This window comes from Danio rerio, chromosome 7, assembly GCF_049306965.1.
Source record: "Danio rerio strain Tuebingen ecotype United States chromosome 7, GRCz12tu, whole genome shotgun sequence".
In the NCBI taxonomy this organism is placed as follows: Eukaryota; Metazoa; Chordata; class Actinopteri; order Cypriniformes; family Danionidae; genus Danio; species Danio rerio.
This window is the reverse complement of record NC_133182.1, coordinates 47727843-47755677: the sequence shown is the minus strand read 5'-3', so window position 1 is coordinate 47755677 and position 27835 is coordinate 47727843. Positions and strand designations below refer to the sequence as shown.

Below are 27835 nucleotides of genomic sequence, written 5' to 3'. Positions count from 1 at the left end.
GCGCCACCTGCTGGCAGAATGTAGTTTGGCTTATAACTCAGCCACACAATCTCTGATCTGCCTGAAACTTCAAATGGTTGATTAAAGTCCTCTCCTGAACACATCCACATAACATAATTGAGTCAGTCATAGCGCCACCTGCTGGCAGAAGGTAGTTTGGCTTATAACTCAGCCAAACAATGTCCGATCTGCCTGAAAAATCACACGGTTGATAAGACTCTTCTACTGAAGGCATCTACATAACAATCTTTAGTCACAATTATAGCGCCACCTGCTGACAGGAGGAAGTTCGGCATAAATCTGTGATTTTCTCTGGTTATTTATATATATCGGCTTAAATTAATGTTGTTCGCTGTTCTCTGTCATCCTGAGGCCACCGGGCGGCGGTGAGCCCGGGTGCGAGGTCCCTATCATCGCTGCTTGCAGCTTTAATTAGGGACCGAGCACCGAAACGGTGCGTAGGCCCTATTGGAATTGCTCCGTTTTTTATTAGGGACCGAGCACCGAAACGGTGCGTAGGCCCTATTGGAATTGCTCCGTTTTTTATTATTATTATTATTATTCCGCCCCCTATCGGGGCACTTTTGAGGGTCTAAACATGCCCGAAAACTCATGAAAATTTGCACACACACCAAACGCGGTGTAAATAGCAGGTTGATATGGGTCTCGGAAGTGGGCGTGGCAAAATGACTCGACAGCGCCACCTAGAAAAATTAAACGAACGAGCCCCCGATACACGAATCACGCACATGCACGAAAATTGGCACACACCTCAAACATGCCAAACCATACGAAAAAGTCTCTTGGAGCCATATCTCAAACCCAACAGGAAGTCGGATATTTTTAACTTCCTGCGGCGAAAAAGTGGCATTTTTGCCATTTCCAGGCGTTGTATTTTAACGAACTCCTCCTAGGGATTTCATCCGATCGACACCAAAATTAGGTTTTGTCATCTAAAGGCCTTGGCGATGTTAAATTGCGAAGCTTTAGAGTTTTCGTCGATGGGCGTGTCCGTGGCGGCCTCGCAAACTTTGACGATTCGCCACAAAACAGGAAGTCGGTATAACTCAGGCATGCATTATCCGATCTGCCTCAAAATTCACACCTTTGATAAGAGTCCTGACCTGAACACGTTTACATGCCGATATCTAGATACAGATATAGCGCCACCTGCTGGCCACAGGAAATGACATGTTTTACAGTGTAACAAACTCCTCCCACAAATTTTTTCGTATCAGCACCAAATTTGGGTTGTGTTATCTGAAAGCTCTAGCGATGAAATATTGTGAAGATCTAGAGTTTTGGCAGAGGGGCGTGTCCTTGGCGGCATGACAAACCTCAACGCTTCGCCATGGAACAGGAAGTCCTTATAACTCAACCACACAATGTCCGATCTGCCTGAAACTTCACAAGGTTGATAAAAGTCCTCTCCTGAACACATCCCCATAATAATAATGAAGTGGGTGTGGCTATATGACTCGACAGCGCCACCTATAAAAATTAAACGGACGAGCCCCCGATCTACGTATCACGCACATGCACGAAAATTGGCACACACCTCAAACACGCCAAAACATACGAAAAAGTCTCTTGGAGCCATATCTCAAACCCAACAGGAAGTCGGATATTTTTAACTTCCTACGGCGAATAAGTGGCAATTTTGCCATTTCCAGGCGTTGTATCTTAACAAACTCCTCCTAGGGATTTTATCCGATCGATACCAAAATTGGGTTTTGTCATCTAAAGGCCTTGGCGATGTTAAATTGCGAAGCTTTAGAGTTTTCGTCGATGGGCGTGTCTGTGGCGGCCTCGCAAACTTTGACGATTCGCCACAAAACAGGAAGTCATTATAACTCAGGCATGCTTTATCCTACCTGGCTCAAAATACACACGTTTGATAAGAGTCCTGACCTAAACACTTTAAAATGCCGAAATCCAGGAAAAGTTATAGCGCCACCTGCTGGCCGCAGGAAATTTCATGTTTTACACTGTCACGAACTTCTCTCACAAATTTTATAGTATCAGCACCAAATTTGGGTGGTGTCATCTGAAAGCTCTAGCGATGATATATTGTGACAATCTAGAGTTTTCGCAGAGGGGCGTGTCCGTTGTGGCATGACAAACCTCAACGCTTCGCCATGGAACAGGAAGTCCTTATAACTCAACCACACAATGTCTGATCTGCCTGAAACTCCACATGGTTGATAAAAGTCCTCTCCTGAACACATAAACATGCCAATAATAGTCAGTCATAGCGCCACCTAGTGACGGAAGGAATTTTGGCTAATAACTCAACCACACAATGTCCGATCAGCGTGAAACTTAACATGGTGGATAAAAGTCCTCTCCTGAAGACAACTACATACCAATCTTGAGTCACAGTCATAGCGCCACCTGCTGACAGGGGGAAGTTTGGCATAAATCTGTGATTTTCTCGGCTTCTTTATATATATCGGCTTAAAATATTATTGTTCGCTGTTCTCTATCATCCTGAGGCCACCGGGCGGCGGTGAGCCCGGGTGCGAGGTCCCTATCATCGCTGCTTGCAGCTTTAATTAGGGACCGAGCACCGAAACGGTGCGTAGGCCCTATTGGAATTGCTCCGTTTATTATTATTATTATTATTATTATTATTATTATTATTATTCTTCTCTCCAATGAATCGCGATTTAGAGGGGCTAAACATGCCCGAAAACTCACGCAACTTTGCACACGCCTCAGAAGTGGCGAAAATTTACGTTTATTATGGGTCTCGGAAGTGGGTGTGGCAAAATGACTCGACAGCGCCACCTAGAAAAATTAAACGGACGAGCCCCCGATCCACGAATCACACACACGCACGAAAATTGGCACACACCTCAAACACACCAAAACATACGAAAAAGTCTCTTGGAGCCATATCTCAAACCCAACAGGAAGTCGGATATTTTTCACTTCCTGCAGCGAAAAAGGGCCATTTTTGCCATTTCCAGGCGTCGTATTTTAACGAACTCCTCCTAGGGATTTTATCCGATCGACACCAAAATTGGGTTTTGTCATCTAAAGGCCTTGGCGATGTTAAATTGCGAAGCTTTAGAGTTTTCGTCGATGGGCGTGTCCGTGGCAGCCTCGCAAACTTTGACGATTCGCCACAAAACAGGAAGTCATTATAACTCAGGCATGCATCATCCGATCTGCTTCAAATTTCACACGTTTGATAAGAGTCCTGACCTGAACACGTTTACATGCCCATATCCAGATATAGCTATAGCGCCACCTGCTGGCCACAGGAAATGACACGTTTTACATCGTGACAAACTCCTCCCACAAATTTTTTCGTATCAGCACCAAATTTGAGTGGTGTCATCTGAAAGCTCTATCGGTGATATATTGTGAAGATCTAGAGTTTTTGCAGAGGGGCGTGTCCGTGGCGGCATGACAAACCTCAACGCTTCGCCATGGAACAGGAAGTCCTCATAACTCAACCACACAAAGTCCGATCAGCCTGAAACTTCATATGGTTGATAAAAGTCCTCTCTTAAACATATCCTCATAACAATATTGAAGTGGGCGTGGCAAAATGGCTCGACAGCGCCACATATAAAAATTAAACGGACGAGCCCCTGATCTACGAATCACGCACATGCACGAAAATTGGCACACACCTCAAACACGCCAAAACATACGAAAAAGTCTCTTGGAGCCATAACTCAAACCCAACAGGAAGATGGATATTTTTGACTTCCTGCGTCAAATAAGTGGCATTTTTGCCATTTCCAGGCTTTGTATCTTAACGAACTCCTCCTAGGGATTTTATCCTATCGACACCAAAATTGGGTTTTGTCATCTAAAGGCCTTGGCGATGTTAAATTGCGAAGCTTTAGAGGTTTTGTCGACGGGCGTGTCCGTGGCGGCCTCGCAAACTTTGACGATTCGCCACAAAACAGGAAGTCGTCATAACTCAGGCATGCATTATCCGATCTGCCTCAAAATTCACACATTTAATAACAGTCCTGACCTGAGTACGTTTACATGCCAATATTCAGATACAGTTATAGCGCCACCTGCTGGCCACAGGAAATGTCATGATTTACAGAGTAATAAACTCCACCCACAAATTTTTTCGTATCAGCACCAAATTTGGTTGGTTGTTATCTGAAAGCTCTATCGTTGATATATTGTGAAGATCTAGAGTTTTTGCAGAGGGTCGTGTTTGTGGATGCATGACAAACCTCAACGCTTCGCCATGGAACAGGAAGTCCTTATAACTTAACCACACAATGTCCGATCAGCCTGAAACTTCACATGGTTGATTAAATTCCTCTCCTGAAGAAAGCTACATTGCAATATTAAGTCACAGTCACAGCGCCACCTACTGACAGAAGGAAGTTTGGCATAAATCTGTGATTTTCTCAGGTTTTTTATATATATCGGCTTAAGATATTATTGTTTACTGTTTTCTGTCATCCTGAGGCAACCGGGCGGCGGTGAGCCTGGGTGCGAGGTCCCTATCATCGCTGCTTGCAGCTTTAATTATTATTATTATTCCGCCCCCTATCGGGGCACTTTTGAGGGTCTAAACATGCCCGAAAACTCATGAAAATTTGCACACACACCAAACCCGGTGTAAATAGCAGGTTGATATGGGTCTTGGAAGTGGGCGTGGCAAAATGACTCGACAGCGCCACCTAGAAAAATTAAACGGACGAGCCCCCGATCCACGAATCACACACATGCACGAAAATTGGCACACACCTCAAACACGCCAAAACATACGAAAAAGTCTCTTGGAGCCATATCTCAAACCCAACAGGAAGTCAGATATTTTTGACTTCCTGCGGCGAAAAAGTGGCGTTTTTGCCATTTCCAGGCGTTGTATTTTAACGAACTCCTCCTAGGGATTTTATCCGATCGACACCAAAATTGGGTTTTGTCATCTAAAGGCCTTGGCGATGTTAAATTGCGAAGCTTTAGAGTTTTCGTCGATGGGCGTGTCCATGGCGGCCTCGCAAACTTTGACGATTCGCCACAAAACAGGAAGTCGTTATAACTCAGGCATGCATTACCCGATCTGCCTCAAAAATCACACGTTTGATAAGAGTCCTGACCTGAACACGTTTACATGCCAATATCCAGATACAGTTATAGCGTCACCTACTGGCCACAGGAAATGACATGTTTTACACTGTAACAAACTCCTCCCACAAATTTTATGGTATCAGCACCAAAATTGAGTGGTGTCATCTGAAAGCTCTATCGGTGATATATTGTAAAGATCTAGAGTTTTTGCAGAGGGGCGTGTCCGTGGCGGCATGACAAACCTCAACGCTTCGCCAAGGAACAGGAAGTCCACATAACTCAACCACACAAAGTCCGATCTGCCTGAAACTTCACATGGTTGATAAACGTCATCTCTTGAACACATCCACATAACAATATTGAAGTGGGCGTGGCAAAATGACTCGACAGCGCCACCTAGAAAAATTAAACGGACGAGCCCCCGATCCACGAATCACGCACATGCGCGAAAATTGGCACACACCTCAAACACGCCAAAACATACAAAAAAGTCTCTTGGAGCCATATCTCAAACCCAACAGGAAGTCAGATATTTTTAACTTCCTGCGGCGAAAAAGTGGCGTTTTTGCCATTTCCAGGCGTTGTATTTTAACGAACTCCTCCTAGGGATTTTATCCGATCGACACTAAAATTGGGTTTTGTCATCTAAAGGCCTTGGCGATGTTAAATTGCGAAGCTTTAGAGTTTTCGTCGATGGGCGTGTCCGTGGCGGCCTCGCAAACTTTGACGATTCGCCACAAAACAGGAAGTCGTTATAACTCAGGCATGCATTATCAGATCTGCCTCAAAATTCACACGCTTGATAAGAGTCCTGACCTGAACACGTTTACATGCCAATATCCAGATACAGTTATAGCGCCACCTGCTGGCCACAGGAAATGACATGATTTACGGAGTTATAAACTCCTCCCACAAATTTTATCGTATCAACACCAAAATTAAGTGGTGTCATCAGAAAGCTCTAGCGATGTTATATTGTGAAGATCTAGAGTTTTCGCAGAGGGGTGTGTCCGTGGCGGTATGACAAACCTCAACGCTTCGCCATGGAACAGGAAGTCCTTATAACTCAACCACACAATGTCCGATCTGCCTGAAACTTCACATGGTTGATTAATGTCATCTCTTGAACACATCCACATAACAATATTGAAGTGGGCGTGGCAAAATGACTCGACAGCACCACCTAGAAAAATTAATTGGACGAGCCCCCGATCTACGAATCACGCACATGCACAAAAATTGGCACACACCTCAAACATGGCAAAACATACGAAAAAGTCTCTTGGAGCCATATCTCAAACCCAACTGGAAGTCGGATATTTTTAACTACCTGTGGCGAAAAAGTGGCGCTTTTGCCATTTTCAGACGTTGTATTTTAACGAACTCCTCCTAGGGATTTTATCTGATAAACACCAAAATTGGGTTTTGTCATCTTAAAGCCTTGGTGATGTTAAATTGCGAAGCTTTAGAGTTTTCATCGATGGGCGTGTTTGTGGCGGCCTCGCAAACTTTGATGATTCGCCACAAAACAGGAAGTCTTTATAACTCTGGCATGCAATATTCGATCTGCCTCAAAATTCACACATTTAATAACAGTCCTGACCTGATCAGGTTTACGTGCCAATATCCAGTTACAGTTATAGCGCCACCTGCTGGCCACAGGAAATGACATGTTTGACACTGTAACAAACTCCTCCCACAAACTTTCCCGTATCAGCACCAAAATTGAGTGGTGTTATCTGAAAGCTCTAGCGATGATATATTGTAAAGATCTAGAGTTTTTGCAGAGGGGCGTGTCTGTGGTGGCATGACAAACCTCAACGCTTCGCCATGGAACAGGAATTTCTTATAACTCAACCACACAATGTCTGATCTGCCTGAAACTTCACATGATTGATAAAAGTCCTCTCCTGAACACATCTACATAACAATACTGAGTCAGTCATAGCGCCACCTGCTGGCAGAATGTAGTTTGTCTTAAAACACAATCTCATCACTATCTCTGATCTGCCTGAAACTTCACATGGTTGATAAAAGTCCGCTCCTGAACACATCCACATAACAATATTGAGTCAGTCATAACGCCACCTGCTGGCAGAAGGTAGTTTGGCTTATAAGTCAGCCACACAATGTCCCATGTGCCTGAAACTTCACATGGTTGATAAGATTCCTCTCCGGAAGACATCTACATGCCAATCTTAAGTCACAGTTATAGCGCCACCTGCTGACAGGAGGAAGTTTGGCATAAATCTGTGATTTTCTTAGATTTTTTTTTATATATCGGCTTAAATTATTATTGTTCGCTGTTCTCTGTCATCGTAAGGTCACCGGGCGGCGGTGAGCCCGGGTGCGAGGTCCCTTTCATCGCTGCTTGCAGCTTTAATTCTTCTTCTTCTTCTTCTTCTTCCGCGGAATGAATCGCGGTTTTGAGGGGCTAAACATGCCCGAAAACTCACGAAACTTTGCACACGCCTCAGAAGTGGCGAAAATTTACGTTTGTTAAGGGCTTCGGAAGTGGGCGTGGCAAAATGACTCGACAGCGCCACCTAGAAAAATTAATCGGACGAGCCCCCGATATACGAATCACGCACATGCACGAAAATTGGCACACATCTCAAACACACCAAAACATACGAAAAAGTCTCTTGGAGCCATATCTCAAACCCAACAGGAAGTCAGATATTTTTAACTTCCTGCGGCGAAAAAGTGGCGTTTTTGCCATTTCCAGGCGTTGTATTTTAACGAACTCCTCCTAGGGATTTTATCCGATCGACACCAAAATTGGGTTTTGTCATCTATAGGCCTTGGCGATGTTAAATTGCGAAGCTTTAGAGTTTTCGTCGATGGGCGTGTCCGTGGCGGCCTCGCAAACTTTGCAATTCGCCACAAAACAGGAAGTCATTATAACTCAGGCATGCATTATCCGATCTGCCTCAAAATTCACACGCTCGATAAGCGTCCTGACCTGAACACGTTTACATGCCAATATCCAGATACAGTTACAGCGCCACCTGCTGGCCACAGGAAATGACATAATTTACGGAGTAATAAACTCCTCCCACAAATTTCATCGTATCAGCACCAAAATTGGGTGGTGTTATCTGAAAGCTCTAGCGATGATATATTGTGAAGATCTAGAGTTTTCGCAGAGGGGCGTGTCCGTGGCGGTATGACAAACCTCAACGCTTCGCCATGGAACAGGAAGTCCTGATAACTCAACCACACAATGTCCGATCTGCCTGAAACTTCACATGGTTGATAAACGTCATCTCTTGAACACATCCACATAACAATATTAAAGTGGGCGTGGCAAAATGACTCGACAGCGCCACCTAGAAAAATTAAACGGACGAGCCCCCGAGCTACGAATCACGCACATGCATGAAAATTGGCACACACCTTAAACATGCCAAAACATACGAAAAAGTCTCTTGGAGCCATATCTCAAACCCAACAGGAAGTCAGATATTATTAACTTCCTGCGGCGAAAAAGTGGCATTTTTGCCATTTCCAGGCGTTGTATTTTAACGAACTCCTCCTAGGGATTTTATCCAATCAACACCAAAATTGGGTTTTGTCATCTTAAAGCCTTGGTGATAATAAATTGCGAAGCTTTAGAGTTTTCATCGATGGGTGTGTCCATGGCGGCCTCGTAAACTTTGATGATTCGCCACCAAACAGGAAATCGTTATAACTCAGGAATGCAATATTCGATCTGCCTCAAAATTCACACATTTAATAACAGTCCTGACCTAACCAGGTTTACGTGCCGATATCCAATTACAGTTATAGCGCCACCTGCTGGCCACAGGAAATGACATGTTTGACACTATAACAAACTCCTACCACAAACTTTCCCGTATCAGCACCAAAATAGAGTGGTGTCATCTGAAAGCTCTAGCGATGATATATTGTGAAGATCTAGAGTTTTTGCAGAGGGGCGTGTCTGTGGTGGCATGACAAACCTCAACACTTCGCCATGGAACAGGAAGTCCTTATAACTCAACCACACAATGTCCGATCTACCTGAAACTTCACATGATTGATAAAAGTCCTCTCCTGAACACATCTACATAACAATATTGAGTCAGTCATAGCGCCACCTGCTGGCAGAGGGTAGTTTGGCTTGTAACTCGGCCACACAATGTCCGATCTGCCTGAAACTTCACATGGTTGATGAAAGTCCTCTCCTGAGCACATCTACATGATAATATTGAGTCAAAGTCATAGCGCCACCTGCTGGCAGAAGGAAGTTTGGCTTGTAAGTCGGCCACACAATGTCAGATCTGCCTAAAATGTCACATGGTTGATGAAAGTCCTTTCCTGAGCACATCTACATAATAATATTGAGTCTTTAATAGCGCCACCTGCTGGCAGAATGTAGTTTGTCTTATAACACAATCTCCACACAATCTCTTATCTGCCTGAAACTTCACATGGTTGATAAAAGTCCACTCCTGAAGACATCCACATAACAATATTGAGTCAGTCATAACGCCACCTGCTGGCAGAAGGTAGTTTGGCTTATAACTCAGCCACACAATGTCCCATGTGCCTGAAACTTCACATGGTTGATTAAATTCCTCTCCTGAATACATCTACATGCCAATCTTGAGTCACAGTTATAGCGCCACCTGCTGACAGGGGGAAGTTTGGCATAAATCTGTGATTTTCTTAGTTTTTTTTAAATATATTGGCTTATATTATTATTGTTCGCTGTTCTCTGTCATCGTAAGGTCACCGGGCGGCGGTGAGCCCGGGTGCGAGGTCCCTATCATCGCTGCTTGCAGCTTTAATTATTAGGGACCGAGCACCGAAACGGTGCGTAGGCCCTATTGGAATTGCTCCGTTTTTTATTATTATTATTATTATTATTATTATTCCGCCCCCTATCGGGGCACTTTTGAGGGTCTAAACATGCCCGAAAACTCATGAAAATTTGCACACACACCAAACGCGGTGTAAATAGCAGGTTGATATGGGTCTCGGAAGTGGGCGTGGCAAAATGACTCGACAGCGCCACCTAGAAAAATTAAACGGACGAGCCCCCGATCCACGAATCAAGCACATGCACGAAAATTGGCACACACCTCAAGCATGCCAAAACATACGAAAAAGTCTCTTGGAGCCATATCTCAAACCCAACAGGAAGTTGGATATTTTTGACTTCCTGCGGCGAAAAAGTGGCGTTTTTGCCATTTCCAGGCGTTGTATTTTAACGAACTCCTCCTAGGGATTTTATCCGATCGACACCAAAATTGGGTTTTGTCATCTAAAGGCCTTGGCGATGTTAAATTGCGAAGCTTTAGAGTTTTCGTCGATGGGCGTGTCCGTGGCGGCCTCGCAAACTTTGACGATTCGCCACAAAACAGGAATTCGTTATAACTCAGGCATGCATTATCCGATCTGCCTCAAAATTCACACGTTTGATAAGAGTCCTGACCTGAACACGTTTACATGCCGATATCCAGTTAAAGTTATAGCGCCACCTGCTGGCCACAGGAAATTACATGTTTTACATCGTAACAAACTCCTCCCACAAATTTTATCGTATCAGCACCAAATTTGGGTTGTGTTATTTGGAAGCCCTAGCGATGATATATTGTGAAGATCTAAAGTTTTCGCAGAGGGGCGTGTCCGTGGCGGCATGACAAACCTCAACGCTTCGCCATGGAACAGGAAGTCCTCATAACTCAACCACACAATGTCCGATCTGCCTGAAACTCAAGATGGTTGATAAAAGTCCTCTCCTGAACACATTCTCATAACAATAATGAAGTGGGCGTGGCAAAATCACTCGACAGCGCCACCTATAAAAATTAAACAGACGAGCCCCCGATCTACGAATCACGCACATGCACGAAAATTGGCACACACCTTAAACACGCCAAAACATACAAAAAAGTCTCTTGGAGCCATATCTCAAACCCAACAGGAAGTCGGATATTTTTAACTTCCTGCGGCGAAAAAGTGGCGTTTTTGCTATTTCCAGGCGTTGTATTTTAACGAACTCCTCCTAGGGATTTTATCCAATCGACACCAAAATTGGGTTTTATCATCTAAAGAACTTGGCGATGTTAAATTGCGAAGCTTTAGAGTTTTCGTCGATGGGTGTGTCCATGGCGGCCTCGCAAACTTTGACGATTCGCCACAAAACAGGAAGTCATTATAACTCAGGCATGCATCACCCGATCTGCCTCAAAATTCACACGTTTAATAAGAGTCCTGACCTGAACACCTTTACATGCCGATATCCAGTTACAGTTATAGCGCCACCTGCTGGCCACAGGAAATGACATGTTTTACACTGTAATGAACTCCTCTCACAAATGTTATAGTATCAGCACCAAATTTGGGTGGTGTCATCTGAAAGCTTTAGCGATGATATATTGTGAAGATCTAGAGGTTTTGCAGAGGGGCGTGTCTGTGGTGGCATGACAAACCTCAACGCTTCGCCATGGAACAGGAAATGCTTATAACTCAACCACACAATTTCCGATCAGCCTGAAACTTCACATGCTTGATAAAAGTCCTCTCCTGAACACATATACATGCCAATATTGAGTCAGTCATAGCGCCACCTAGTGACGGAAGGAATTTTGGCTTATAACTCAACCACACAATGTCCGATCAGCGTGAAACTTAACATGGTGAATAAAAGTCCTCTCCTGAATACATCCACATAACAACATTGAGTCTGTCGTAGCGCCACCTGCTGGCAGAAGGTAGTTTTGCTTACAACTCAGCCCCACAATGTCTAATCTGCCTGAAACTTCACATGGTTGATTAAAATCCTCTTCTGAAGACATCAACATATCAACATTAACACAGTCAAAGCGCCACCTGCTGGCAACAGGAAGTTTGGCTTATAACTCAGCCAAACAACGTCCGACCTGCCTGAAAATTCATATGGTTGATAAGATTCCTCTCCGGAAGACATCTACATGCCAATCTTGAGTCACAGTCATAGCGCCACCTGCTGACAGGAGGAAGTTTGGCATAAATGTGTGATTTTCTCGGCTTCTTTATATATATCGGCTTAAATATTATTGTTCGCTGTTCTCTGTCGTCCTGAGGCCACCGGGCGGCGGTGAGCCCGGGTGCGAGGTCCCTATCATCGCTGCTTGCAGCTTTAATTATTCTTCTTCTTCTTCTTCTTCTTCTTCCGCGGAATGAATCGCGGTTTTGAGGGGCTAAACATGCCCGAAAACTCACGAAACTTTGCACACGCCTCAGAAGTGGCGAAAATTTACGTTTGTTATGGGCTTTGGAAGTGGGCGTGGCAGAATGACTCTACAGCGCCACCTAGAAAAATTAAACGGACGAGCCCCCGATATACGAATCACGCACATGCATGAAAATTGGCACACACCTCAAACACACCAAAACATACGAAAAAGTCTCTTGGAGCCATATCTCAAACCCAACAGGAAGTCGGATATTTTTGAGTTCCTGCGGCGAAAAAGTGGCGTTTTTGCCATTTCCAGGCGTTGTATTTTAACGAACTCCTCCTAGGGATTTTATCCGATCGACACCAAAATTGGGTTTTATCATCTAAAGGACTTGGCGATGTTAAATTGCGAAGCTTTAGAGTTTTCGCCGATGGGCGTGTCCGTGGCGGCCTCGCAAACTTTGATGTATCGCCACAAAACAGGAAGTCGTTATAACTCAGGCATACATCACCCGATCTGCCTCAAAATTCACACGTTTAATAAGAGTCCTGACCTGAACACGTTTACATGCCAATATCCAGTTACAGTTATAGCGCCACCTGCTGGCCACAGGAAATGACATGTTTTACACTGAACCAAACTAACTCCCACAAATTTTATCGTATCAGCACCAAATTTAAGTGGTGTTATCTGAAAGCTCTAGCGATGATATATTGTAAAGATCTAGAGTTTTTGCAGATGGGCGTGTCCGTGGCGACATGACAAGGCTCAACGCTTCGCCATGGAACAGGAAGTCCTTATAACTCAACCACACAATGTCCGATCTGCCTGAAACTTCACATGGTTGATAAAAGTCCTCTCCTGAACACATGCCCATGAAATTATTGAAGTGGGTGTGGCAAAATGACTCGACAGCGCCACCTAGAAAACTTAAACGAACGAGCCCCCGATCTACGAATCACGCACATGCGCGAAAATTGGCACACACCTCAAACACGCCAAAACATCCGAAAAAGTCTCTTGGAGCCATATCTCAAACCCAACAGGAAGTCGGATATTTTTAACTTCCTGCTGCAAATAAGTGGCATTTTTGCCATTTCCAGGCGTTGTATCTTAACGAACTCCTCCTAGGGATTTTATGCTATCGACACCAAAATTGGGTTTTGTCATCTAAAGGCCTTGGCGATGTTAAATTGCGGAGCTTTATAGTTTTTGTCGATGGGCGTGTCCGTGGCGGCCCAGCAAACTTTGACGATTCGCCACAAAACAGGAAGTCATTATAACTTAGGCATGCATTATCCGTTCTGCCTCAAAATTCACATGTTTAATAAGAGTCCTGACCTGAACACGTTTACATGCCAATATCCAGATACAGTTATAGCGCCACCTGCTGGCCACAGGAAATGTCATGATTTACAGAGTAACAAACTCCTCCCACTATTTTTTTTTGTATCAGCACCAAATTTGGTGGGTTGTTATCTGAAAGCTTAAGTGATGATATATTGTGAAGATCTAGAGTTTTTGCAAAGGGGCGTGTCCGTGGCGGCATGGCAACCTCAACGCTTCGCCGTGGAACAGGAAGTCCTTATATCTCAACCACACAAAGTCAGATCAGCCTGAAACTTCACATGGCTCATAAAAGTCCTCTTCTGAACACATCCCCAAAACAGTAATGAGTCAGTCATAACGCCACCTGCTGGCAGAAGGTAGATAGGCTTATAACTCAGCCAAACAACATCCGATCTGCCTGAAACTTAACATGGTTGATTAAATTCAATTACTGAAGGCATCTACATGCCAATCTTAAGTCAGAGTTATAGCGCCACCTGCTGGCAGATGGTAGTTTGCATTATAACTCAACCACACAAAGTCCGATCAGCCTGAAAGTTCACATGGTTGATAAAAGTCCTCTCCTGAACACATCTACATAACAACATTGAGTCTGTCGTAGCGCCACCTGCTGACAAAAGGCAGTTTGGCTTATAACTCAGCTAAACAATGTTCGATCTGCCTGAAACTTCACATGGTTGATAAGATTCCTCTCCTGGTGACATCTACATGCCAATCTTGAGTCACAGTCATAGCGCCACCTGCTGAGAGGAGGAGGTTTGGCATAAATCGGTGATTTTCTCAGATTTTTAAAATATATCGGCTTAAATTATTACTGTTCGCTGTTCTCTGTCATCCTGAGGCCACCTGGCGGTGGTGAGCCCGGGTGCGAGGTCCCTATCATCGCTGCTTGCAGCTTTAATTAGGGACCGAGCACCGAACGGTGCAAGGCCCTATTGGAATTGCTCCGTTTATTAGGGACCGAGCACCGAACGGTGCAAGGCCCTATTGGAATTGCTCCGTTTCTTATTATTCTTCTTCTTCTTCTTCTTCTTCTTCCGCGGAATGAATCGCGGTTTTGAGGGGCTAAACATGCCCGAAAACTCACGCAACTTTGCACACGCCTCAGAAGTGGCGAAAATTTACGTTTGTTATGGGCTTCGGAAGTGGGCGTGGCAAAATGACTCGACAGCGCCACCTAGAAAAATTAAACGGACGAGCCCCCGATCCACGAATCACGCACATGCACGAAAATTGGCACAAACCTCAAACACACCAAAACATACGAAAAAGTCTCTTGGAGCCATATCTCAAACCTAACAGGAAGTCGGATATTTTTAACTTCCTGCGGCGAAAAAGTGGCGTTTTTGCCATTTCCAGGCGTTGTATTTTAACGAACTCCTCCTAGGGATTTTATCCGATCGACACCAAAATTGGGTTTTGTCATCTAAAGGCCTTGGCGATGTTAAATTGCGAAGCTTTAGAGTTTTCATCGATGGGCGTGTCCGTGGTGGCCTCGCAAACTTTGACGATTCGCCACAAAAGAGGAAGTCGTTATAACACAGGCATGCATTATCCGATCTGCCTCAAAATTCACACGTTTGATAAGAGTCCTGACCTGAACACGTTTACATGCCGATATCCAGATACAGTTACAGCGCCACCTGCTGGCCACAGGAAATGACATGATTTACGGAATTATAAACTCCTCCCACAAATTTTATCGTATCAACACCAAAATTGAGTGGTGTTATCTGAAAGCTCTAGCGATGATATATTGTGAAGATCTAGAGTTTTCGCAGAGGGGCGTGTCCGTGGCGGTATGACAAACCTCAACGCTTCGCCATGGAACAGGAAGTCCTTATAACACAACCACACAATGTCTGATCTGCCTGAAACTTCACATGGTTGATAAACGTCATCTCTTGAACACAGCCACATAACAATATTGAAGTGGGCGTGGCAAAATGACTCGACAGCGCCACCTAGAAAAATTAAATGGACGAGCCCCCGATCTACGAATCACGCACATGCACAAAAATTGGCACACACCTCAAACATGGCAAAACATACGAAAAAGTCTCTTGGAGCAATATCTCAAACCCAACAGGAAGTCGGATATTTTTAACTTCCTGTGGCGAAAAAGTGGCGTTTTTGCCATTTCCAGGCGTTGTATTTTAACGAACTCCTCCAAGGGATGTTATCTGATAAACACCAAAATTGGGTTTTGTCATCTTAAAGCCTTGGTGATGTTAAATTGCGAAGCTTTAGAGTTTTCATCGATGGGCGTGTCCGTGGCGGCCTCGCAAACTTTGATGATTCGCCACAAAACAGGAAGTCTTTATAACTCTGGCATGCAATATTCGATCTGCCTCAAAATTCACACATTTAATAACAGTCCTGACCTGAACAGGTTTACGTGCCGATATCCAGTTACAGCTATAGCGCCACCTGCTGGCCACAGGAAATGACATGTTTGACACTCTAACAAACTCCTCCCACAAACTTTCCCGTATCAGCACCAAAATAGAGTGGTGTCATCTGAAAGCTCTAGCGATGATATATTGTGAAGATCTAGAGTTTTTGCAGAGGGGCGTGTCTGTGGTGGCATGACAAACCTCAACGCTTCGCCATGGAACAGGAATGCCTTATAACTCAACCACACAATGTCTGATCTGCCTGAAACTTCACATGATTGATAAAAGTCCGCTCCTGAACACATCCACATAACAATATTGAGTCAGTCATAGCGCCACCTGCTGGCAGAAGGTAGTTTGGCTTGTAACTCGGCCACACAATGTCCGATCTGCCTGAAACTTCACATGGTTGATGAAAGTCCTCTCTTGAGCACATCTACATAATAATATTGAGTCAGAGTCATAGCGCCACCTGCTGGCAGAAGGAATTTTGGCTTGTAACTCGGCCACACAATGTCAGATCTGCCTAAAATGTCACATGGCTGATGAAAGTCCTCTCCAAAACACATCTACATAATAATATTGAGTCAGTCATAACGCCACCTGCTGGCAGAAGGTAGTTTGGCTTATAACTCAGCCACACAATGTCCCATGTGCCTGAAACTTCACATGGTTGATAAGACTCCTCTCCGGAAGACATCTACATGCCAATCTTAAGTCACAGTTATAGCGCCACCTGCTGACAGATGGTAGTTTGCAGTATAACTCAACCACACAAAGTCCGATCTGGCTGAAACTTCACAAGTTTGATAAAAGTCCTCTCCTGAACACATCTACATAACAACATTGAGTCTGTCATAGCGCCACCTGCTGACAAAAGGCAGTTTGGCTTATAACTCAGCCAAACAATGTCCGATCTGCCTGAAACTTCACATGGTTAATAAGTTTCCTCTCCTGAAGACATCTACATGCCAATCGTGAGTCACAGTTATAGCGCCACCTGCTGACAGGAGGAAATTTGGCATAAATCTGTGATTTTCTCAGATTTTTTTTTATATATTGGCTTAAATTATTACTGTTCGCTGTTCTCTGTCATCCTGAGGCCACTGGGCGGCGGTGAGCCCGGGTGCGAGGTCCCTATCATCGCTGCTTGCAGCTTTAATTATTATTCTTCTTCTTCTTCTTCTTCTTCTTCCGCGGAATGAATCGCGGTTTTGAGGGGCTAAACATGCCCGAAAACTCACGAAACTTTGCACACGCCTCAGAAGTGGCGAAAATTTACGTTTGTTATGGGCTTTGGAAGTGGGCGTGGCAGAATGACTCTACAGCGCCACCTAGAAAAATTAAACGGACGAGCCCCCGATATACGAATCACGCACATGCATGAAAATTGGCACACACCTCAAACACACCAAAACATACGAAAAAGTCTCTTGGAGCCATATCTCAAACCCAACAGGAAGTCGGATATTTTTGAGTTCCTGCGGCGAAAAAGTGGCGTTTTTGCCATTTCCAGGCGTTGTATTTTAACGAACTCCTCCTAGGGATTTTATCCGATCGACACCAAAATTGGGTTTTATCATCTAAAGGACTTGGCGATGTTAAATTGCGAAGCTTTAGAGTTTTCGCCGATGGGCGTGTCCGTGGCGGCCTCGCAAACTTTGATGTATCGCCACAAAACAGGAAGTCGTTATAACTCAGGCATACATCACCCGATCTGCCTCAAAATTCACACGTTTAATAAGAGTCCTGACCTGAACACGTTTACATGCCAATATCCAGTTACAGTTATAGCGCCACCTGCTGGCCACAGGAAATGACATGTTTTACACTGAACCAAACTAACTCCCACAAATTTTATCGTATCAGCACCAAATTTAAGTGGTGTTATCTGAAAGCTCTAGCGATGATATATTGTAAAGATCTAGAGTTTTTGCAGATGGGCGTGTCCGTGGCGACATGACAAGGCTCAACGCTTCGCCATGGAACAGGAAGTCCTTATAACTCAACCACACAATGTCCGATCTGCCTGAAACTTCACATGGTTGATAAAAGTCCTCTCCTGAACACATGCCCATGAAATTATTGAAGTGGGTGTGGCAAAATGACTCGACAGCGCCACCTAGAAAACTTAAACGAACGAGCCCCCGATCTACGAATCACGCACATGCGCGAAAATTGGCACACACCTCAAACACGCCAAAACATCCGAAAAAGTCTCTTGGAGCCATATCTCAAACCCAACAGGAAGTCGGATATTTTTAACTTCCTGCTGCAAATAAGTGGCATTTTTGCCATTTCCAGGCGTTGTATCTTAACGAACTCCTCCTAGGGATTTTATGCTATCGACACCAAAATTGGGTTTTGTCATCTAAAGGCCTTGGCGATGTTAAATTGCGGAGCTTTATAGTTTTTGTCGATGGGCGTGTCCGTGGCGGCCCAGCAAACTTTGACGATTCGCCACAAAACAGGAAGTCATTATAACTTAGGCATGCATTATCCGTTCTGCCTCAAAATTCACATGTTTAATAAGAGTCCTGACCTGAACACGTTTACATGCCAATATCCAGATACAGTTATAGCGCCACCTGCTGGCCACAGGAAATGTCATGATTTACAGAGTAACAAACTCCTCCCACTATTTTTTTTTGTATCAGCACCAAATTTGGTGGGTTGTTATCTGAAAGCTTAAGTGATGATATATTGTGAAGATCTAGAGTTTTTGCAAAGGGGCGTGTCCGTGGCGGCATGGCAACCTCAACGCTTCGCCGTGGAACAGGAAGTCCTTATATCTCAACCACACAAAGTCAGATCAGCCTGAAACTTCACATGGCTCATAAAAGTCCTCTTCTGAACACATCCCCAAAACAGTAATGAGTCAGTCATAACGCCACCTGCTGGCAGAAGGTAGATAGGCTTATAACTCAGCCAAACAACATCCGATCTGCCTGAAACTTAACATGGTTGATTAAATTCAATTACTGAAGGCATCTACATGCCAATCTTAAGTCAGAGTTATAGCGCCACCTGCTGGCAGATGGTAGTTTGCATTATAACTCAACCACACAAAGTCCGATCAGCCTGAAAGTTCACATGGTTGATAAAAGTCCTCTCCTGAACACATCTACATAACAACATTGAGTCTGTCGTAGCGCCACCTGCTGACAAAAGGCAGTTTGGCTTATAACTCAGCTAAACAATGTTCGATCTGCCTGAAACTTCACATGGTTGATAAGATTCCTCTCCTGGTGACATCTACATGCCAATCTTGAGTCACAGTCATAGCGCCACCTGCTGAGAGGAGGAGGTTTGGCATAAATCGGTGATTTTCTCAGATTTTTAAAATATATCGGCTTAAATTATTACTGTTCGCTGTTCTCTGTCATCCTGAGGCCACCTGGCGGTGGTGAGCCCGGGTGCGAGGTCCCTATCATCGCTGCTTGCAGCTTTAATTATTATTCTTCTTCTTCTTCCGCGGAATGAATCGCGGTTTTGAGGGGCTAAACATGCCCGAAAACTCACGCAACTTTGCACACGCCTCAGAAGTGGCGAAAATTTACGTTTGTTATGGGTCACGGAAGTGGGCGTGGCAAAATGACTCGACAGCGCCACCTAGAAAAATTAAACGGACGAGCCCCCGATATATGAATCACGCACATGCACGAAAATCGGCACACACCTCAAACATGCCAAAACATACGAAAAAGTCTCTTGGAGCCATATCTCAAACCCAACAGGAAGTCTGATATTTTTTACTTCCTGCGGCGAAAAAGTGGCGTTTTTGCCATTTCCAGGCGTTGTATTTTAACGAACTCCTCCTAGGGATTTTATCCGATCGGCACCAAAATAGGGTTTTGTCTTCTAAAGGCCTTGGCGATGTTAAATTGCGAAGCTTTAGAGTTTTCGTCGATGGGCGTGTCCCTGGCGGCCTCACAAACTTTGACGATTCGCCACAAAACAGGAAGTCGTTATAACTCGAGCATGCATTATCAGATCTGCCTCAAAATTCACACGCTTGATAAGAGTCCTGACCTGAACACGTTTACATGCCAATATCCAGACACAGTTATAGCGCCACCTGCTGGCCACAGGAAATGACATGATTTACGGAGTAACAAACTCCTCCCACAAATTGTATCGTATCAACACCAAAATTGGGTGGCGTTATCAGAAAGCTCTAGCGATGATATATTGTGAAGATCTAGAGTTTTCGCAGAGGGGCGTGTCCGTGGCGGCATGACAAACCTCAACGCTTCGCCATGGAACAGAAAGTCCTTATAACTCAACCACACAATGTCCGATCTGCCTGAAACTTCACATGGTTAATCGAATTCCTCTCCTGAACATATCCCAATAACAATATTGAAGTGGGCATGGCAAACTGACTCGATAGCGCCACCTAGAAAAATTAAACGGACGAGCCCCCGATCCACGAATGACGCACATGCACGGAAATTGGCACACACCTCAAACACGCCAAAACATACGAAAAAGTCTCTTGAAGCCATATCTCAAACCCAACAGGAAGTCGGATATTTTTAATTCCCTGCTGCAAAAGAGTGGCGTTTTTGGTATTTTCAGGCATTATATTTTAACGAACTCCTCCTAGGGATTTTATCCGATCAACACCAAAATGATGTTTTGTCATCTAAAGGCCTTGTCGATGTGAAATTGCGAAGCTCTAGAGTTTTTGTCGATGGCCGTATCCGTGGCGGCCTCGCAAACTTTGATGACTCGCCACAAAACAGGAAGTCGTTATAACTCAGGCATGCATTATCCGATCTGCCTTAAAATTCACACGTTTAATAAGAGTCCTGACCTGAACATGTTTACATGCCGATATCCAGATACAGATATAGCGCCACCTGCTGGCCACAGGAAATGACATGTTTTACAGTGTAACAAACTCCTCCCACAAATTTTATCATATCAGCGCCAAATTTGGGTTGTGTTATTTGAAAGCTCTAGCGATGATATATTGTGAAGATCTAGAGTTTTTGCAGAGGGGCGTGTCTGTGGTGGCATGGCAAACCTCAACGCTTCGCCATGGAACATGAAGTCCTTATAACTCAACCACACAATGTCCGATCAGCCTGAAACTTCACATGGTTGATAAAAGTCCTCTCCTGAACACATCTTCATAACAAAATTGAGTCAGTCTTAGCGCCACCTAGTGACGGAAGGAATTTTGGCTTGTAACTCAACCACACAATGTCCGATCAACGTGAAACCTAACATGGTGGATAAAAGTCCTCTTCTGAACACATCTACATAACAATATTGAGTCTGTCATAGCGCCACCTGCTGGTAACAGGAAGTTTGGCTTATAACTCAGCCAAACAACGTCCGACCTGCCTGAAAATTCACATGGTTGATAAGATTCCTCTCCTGAAGACAGCTACATACCAATCTTGAGTCACAGTCATAGCGCCACCTGCTGACAGGAGGAAGTTTGGCATAAATCTATGATTTTCTCGGCTTCTTTTTATATATCGGCTTAAAATATTATTGTTCGCTGTTCTCTGTCATCCTGAGGCCACAGGGCGGCGGTGAGCCCGGGTGCGAGGTCCCTATCATCGCTGCTTGCAGCTTTAATTATTATTCTTCTTCTTCTTCTTCTTCTTCTTCCGCGGAATGAATCGCGGTTTTGAGGGGCTAAACATGCCCGAAAACTCACGAAACTTTGCACACGCCTCAGAAGTGGCGAAAATTTACGTTTGTTATGGGCTTTGGAAGTGGGCGTGGCAGAATGACTCTACAGCGCCACCTAGAAAAATTAAACGGACGAGCCCCCGATATACGAATCACGCACATGCATGAAAATTGGCACACACCTCAAACACACCAAAACATACGAAAAAGTCTCTTGGAGCCATATCTCAAACCCAACAGGAAGTCGGATATTTTTGAGTTCCTGCGGCGAAAAAGTGGCGTTTTTGCCATTTCCAGGCGTTGTATTTTAACGAACTCCTCCTAGGGATTTTATCCGATCGACACCAAAATTGGGTTTTATCATCTAAAGGACTTGGCGATGTTAAATTGCGAAGCTTTAGAGTTTTCGCCGATGGGCGTGTCCGTGGCGGCCTCGCAAACTTTGATGTATCGCCACAAAACAGGAAGTCGTTATAACTCAGGCATACATCACCCGATCTGCCTCAAAATTCACACGTTTAATAAGAGTCCTGACCTGAACACGTTTACATGCCAATATCCAGTTACAGTTATAGCGCCACCTGCTGGCCACAGGAAATGACATGTTTTACACTGAACCAAACTAACTCCCACAAATTTTATCGTATCAGCACCAAATTTAAGTGGTGTTATCTGAAAGCTCTAGCGATGATATATTGTAAAGATCTAGAGTTTTTGCAGATGGGCGTGTCCGTGGCGACATGACAAGGCTCAACGCTTCGCCATGGAACAGGAAGTCCTTATAACTCAACCACACAATGTCCGATCTGCCTGAAACTTCACATGGTTGATAAAAGTCCTCTCCTGAACACATGCCCATGAAATTATTGAAGTGGGTGTGGCAAAATGACTCGACAGCGCCACCTAGAAAACTTAAACGAACGAGCCCCCGATCTACGAATCACGCACATGCGCGAAAATTGGCACACACCTCAAACACGCCAAAACATCCGAAAAAGTCTCTTGGAGCCATATCTCAAACCCAACAGGAAGTCGGATATTTTTAACTTCCTGCTGCAAATAAGTGGCATTTTTGCCATTTCCAGGCGTTGTATCTTAACGAACTCCTCCTAGGGATTTTATGCTATCGACACCAAAATTGGGTTTTGTCATCTAAAGGCCTTGGCGATGTTAAATTGCGGAGCTTTATAGTTTTTGTCGATGGGCGTGTCCGTGGCGGCCCAGCAAACTTTGACGATTCGCCACAAAACAGGAAGTCATTATAACTTAGGCATGCATTATCCGTTCTGCCTCAAAATTCACATGTTTAATAAGAGTCCTGACCTGAACACGTTTACATGCCAATATCCAGATACAGTTATAGCGCCACCTGCTGGCCACAGGAAATGTCATGATTTACAGAGTAACAAACTCCTCCCACTATTTTTTTTTGTATCAGCACCAAATTTGGTGGGTTGTTATCTGAAAGCTTAAGTGATGATATATTGTGAAGATCTAGAGTTTTTGCAAAGGGGCGTGTCCGTGGCGGCATGGCAACCTCAACGCTTCGCCGTGGAACAGGAAGTCCTTATATCTCAACCACACAAAGTCAGATCAGCCTGAAACTTCACATGGCTCATAAAAGTCCTCTTCTGAACACATCCCCAAAACAGTAATGAGTCAGTCATAACGCCACCTGCTGGCAGAAGGTAGATAGGCTTATAACTCAGCCAAACAACATCCGATCTGCCTGAAACTTAACATGGTTGATTAAATTCAATTACTGAAGGCATCTACATGCCAATCTTAAGTCAGAGTTATAGCGCCACCTGCTGGCAGATGGTAGTTTGCATTATAACTCAACCACACAAAGTCCGATCAGCCTGAAAGTTCACATGGTTGATAAAAGTCCTCTCCTGAACACATCTACATAACAACATTGAGTCTGTCGTAGCGCCACCTGCTGACAAAAGGCAGTTTGGCTTATAACTCAGCTAAACAATGTTCGATCTGCCTGAAACTTCACATGGTTGATAAGATTCCTCTCCTGGTGACATCTACATGCCAATCTTGAGTCACAGTCATAGCGCCACCTGCTGAGAGGAGGAGGTTTGGCATAAATCGGTGATTTTCTCAGATTTTTAAAATATATCGGCTTAAATTATTACTGTTCGCTGTTCTCTGTCATCCTGAGGCCACCTGGCGGTGGTGAGCCCGGGTGCGAGGTCCCTATCATCGCTGCTTGCAGCTTTAATTATTATTCTTCTTCTTCTTCCGCGGAATGAATCGCGGTTTTGAGGGGCTAAACATGCCCGAAAACTCACGCAACTTTGCACACGCCTCAGAAGTGGCGAAAATTTACGTTTGTTATGGGTCACGGAAGTGGGCGTGGCAAAATGACTCGACAGCGCCACCTAGAAAAATTAAACGGACGAGCCCCCGATATATGAATCACGCACATGCACGAAAATCGGCACACACCTCAAACATGCCAAAACATACGAAAAAGTCTCTTGGAGCCATATCTCAAACCCAACAGGAAGTCTGATATTTTTTACTTCCTGCGGCGAAAAAGTGGCGTTTTTGCCATTTCCAGGCGTTGTATTTTAACGAACTCCTCCTAGGGATTTTATCCGATCGGCACCAAAATAGGGTTTTGTCTTCTAAAGGCCTTGGCGATGTTAAATTGCGAAGCTTTAGAGTTTTCGTCGATGGGCGTGTCCCTGGCGGCCTCACAAACTTTGACGATTCGCCACAAAACAGGAAGTCGTTATAACTCGAGCATGCATTATCAGATCTGCCTCAAAATTCACACGCTTGATAAGAGTCCTGACCTGAACACGTTTACATGCCAATATCCAGACACAGTTATAGCGCCACCTGCTGGCCACAGGAAATGACATGATTTACGGAGTAACAAACTCCTCCCACAAATTGTATCGTATCAACACCAAAATTGGGTGGCGTTATCAGAAAGCTCTAGCGATGATATATTGTGAAGATCTAGAGTTTTCGCAGAGGGGCGTGTCCGTGGCGGCATGACAAACCTCAACGCTTCGCCATGGAACAGAAAGTCCTTATAACTCAACCACACAATGTCCGATCTGCCTGAAACTTCACATGGTTAATCGAATTCCTCTCCTGAACATATCCCAATAACAATATTGAAGTGGGCATGGCAAACTGACTCGATAGCGCCACCTAGAAAAATTAAACGGACGAGCCCCCGATCCACGAATGACGCACATGCACGGAAATTGGCACACACCTCAAACACGCCAAAACATACGAAAAAGTCTCTTGAAGCCATATCTCAAACCCAACAGGAAGTCGGATATTTTTAATTCCCTGCTGCAAAAGAGTGGCGTTTTTGGTATTTTCAGGCATTATATTTTAACGAACTCCTCCTAGGGATTTTATCCGATCAACACCAAAATGATGTTTTGTCATCTAAAGGCCTTGTCGATGTGAAATTGCGAAGCTCTAGAGTTTTTGTCGATGGCCGTATCCGTGGCGGCCTCGCAAACTTTGATGACTCGCCACAAAACAGGAAGTCGTTATAACTCAGGCATGCATTATCCGATCTGCCTTAAAATTCACACGTTTAATAAGAGTCCTGACCTGAACATGTTTACATGCCGATATCCAGATACAGATATAGCGCCACCTGCTGGCCACAGGAAATGACATGTTTTACAGTGTAACAAACTCCTCCCACAAATTTTATCATATCAGCGCCAAATTTGGGTTGTGTTATTTGAAAGCTCTAGCGATGATATATTGTGAAGATCTAGAGTTTTTGCAGAGGGGCGTGTCTGTGGTGGCATGGCAAACCTCAACGCTTCGCCATGGAACATGAAGTCCTTATAACTCAACCACACAATGTCCGATCAGCCTGAAACTTCACATGGTTGATAAAAGTCCTCTCCTGAACACATCTTCATAACAAAATTGAGTCAGTCTTAGCGCCACCTAGTGACGGAAGGAATTTTGGCTTGTAACTCAACCACACAATGTCCGATCAACGTGAAACCTAACATGGTGGATAAAAGTCCTCTTCTGAACACATCTACATAACAATATTGAGTCTGTCATAGCGCCACCTGCTGGTAACAGGAAGTTTGGCTTATAACTCAGCCAAACAACGTCCGACCTGCCTGAAAATTCACATGGTTGATAAGATTCCTCTCCTGAAGACAGCTACATACCAATCTTGAGTCACAGTCATAGCGCCACCTGCTGACAGGAGGAAGTTTGGCATAAATCTATGATTTTCTCGGCTTCTTTTTATATATCGGCTTAAAATATTATTGTTCGCTGTTCTCTGTCATCCTGAGGCCACAGGGCGGCGGTGAGCCCGGGTGCGAGGTCCCTATCATCGCTGCTTGCAGCTTTAATTAGGGACCGAGCACCGAAACGGTGCGTAGGCCCTATTGGAATTGCTCCGTTTATTATTAGGGACCGAGCACCGAACGGTGCAAGGCCCTATTGGAATTGCTCCGTTTATTATTATTATTCTTTTCCGGAATGAATCGCGATTTTGAGGGCCTTACCATGCCCGAAAACTCACGCAACTTTGCACACGCCTCAGAAGTGGCGAAAATTTACGTATGTTATGGGTCTCGGAAGTGGGCGTGGCAAAATGACTCGACAGCGCCACCTAGAAAAATTAAACGGACAAGCCCCCGATCTAGGAATCACGCACATGCACGAAAACTGGCACACACCTCAAACATGCCATAACATACGAAAAATTCTCTTGGAGCCATATCTCAAACCCAACAGGAAGTCAGATATTTTTAACTTCCTGCAGCGAAAAAGTGGCGTTTTTGCCATTTCCAGGCGTTGTATTTTAACGAACTCCTCCTAGGGATTTTATCCGATCAACACCAAAATTGGGTTTTGTCATCTAAAGGCCTCGGCGATGTTAAATTGCGAAGCTTTAGAGTTTTCGTCGATGGGCGTGTCCGTGGCGGCCTCGCAAACTTTGACGATTCGCCACAAAACAGGAAGTCGTTATAACTCAGGCATGCATTATCATATTTGCCTCAAAATTCACACACTTGATAAGAGTCCTGACCTGAACACGTTTACATGCCGATATCCAGATACAGTTATAGCACCACCTGCTGGCCACAGGAAATGACATGATTTACAGAGTCACAAACTCCTCCCACAAATTTTATTGTATCAGCACCAAATTTAGGTGGTGTCCTCTGAAAGCTCTAGCGATGATATATTGTGAAGATCTAGAGTTTTTGCTGAGGGGTGTGTCCGTGGCGGCATGACAAACCTCAACGCTTCGCCATGGAAGAGGAAGTCCTTATAACTCAACCACACAATGTCTGATCAGCCTGAAACTTCACATGGTTAATTAAATTCTTCTCCTGAACACATCCCCATAACAATATTAAAGTGGGCGTGGCAAAATGACTCGACAGCGCCACCTATAAAAATTAAACGGACGAGCCCCCGATCTACGAATCACACACATGCACGAAAATTGGCACACATCTCAAACACGCCAAAAGATATGAAAAAGTCTCTTGGAGCCATATCTCAAACCCAACAGGAAGTCGGATATTTTGAACTTCCTGCGGCAAAAAAGTGTCGTTTTTGCCATTTCCAGGCATTGTATTTTAACGAACTCCTCCTAGGGATTTGATCCAATCAACACCAAAATTGGGTTTTGTCATCTAAAAACCTTAGCGATGTTAAATTGCGAAGCTTTAGAGTTTTCGTCGATGCGCGTGACCGTGGCAGCCTCGCAAACTTTGATGATTCGCCACAAAACAGGAAGTCATTATAACTTAGGCATGCATTATCCGATCTGCCTCAAAATTCAAACCTCTGATAACATTCCTAACCTGAACATGTTTACATGCCGATGTCCAGATACAGTTATAGCGCCACCTGCTGGCCACAGGAAATGACATGTTTTACACTGTAACAAACTCCTACTACAAACTTTATAGTATCAGCACCAAATTTGAGGGGTGTCATTTCAAAGCTCTAGTGATGATATATTGTGAAGATCTAGAGTTTTCGCAGAGGGGCGTGTCCGTGGCGGCATGACAAACCTCAACGCTTCGCCATGGAACAGGAAGTCGTTATAACTCAACCACACAATGTCTCACCTGACTGAAACTTCACATGGTTGATAAAAGTCTTCTCCTGAACACATCTTCATAAGAATATTAAGTCACAGTCATAGCGCCACCAGCTGGC

At 44.4% G+C, this 27835-nt stretch overlaps 1 protein-coding gene and 2 long non-coding RNA genes across 4 annotated transcripts in view; 2 read left to right on the top strand and 1 right to left on the bottom strand.

Moving 5' to 3' along the window:
- LOC141375114 (uncharacterized) overlaps positions 1-7647 on the top strand; it is a 34757-nt gene extending 27110 nt beyond the window's left edge. Inside the window, exon 3 of the long non-coding RNA XR_012382626.1 lies at positions 7413-7647. This is a non-coding gene — a long non-coding RNA (uncharacterized lncRNA). The remainder of the gene's footprint in view (positions 1-7412) is intronic.
- zgc:162297 overlaps positions 1-27835 on the top strand; it is a 102497-nt gene that overhangs the window by 50940 nt on the left and 23722 nt on the right.
- Positions 7463-14426, bottom strand: LOC141375113 (uncharacterized). Its single transcript, XR_012382625.1, has 2 exons — positions 13152-14426; positions 7463-10868 (listed from the first exon to the last, which is right to left on the bottom strand). It is a non-coding gene; the product is annotated as an uncharacterized lncRNA (long non-coding RNA).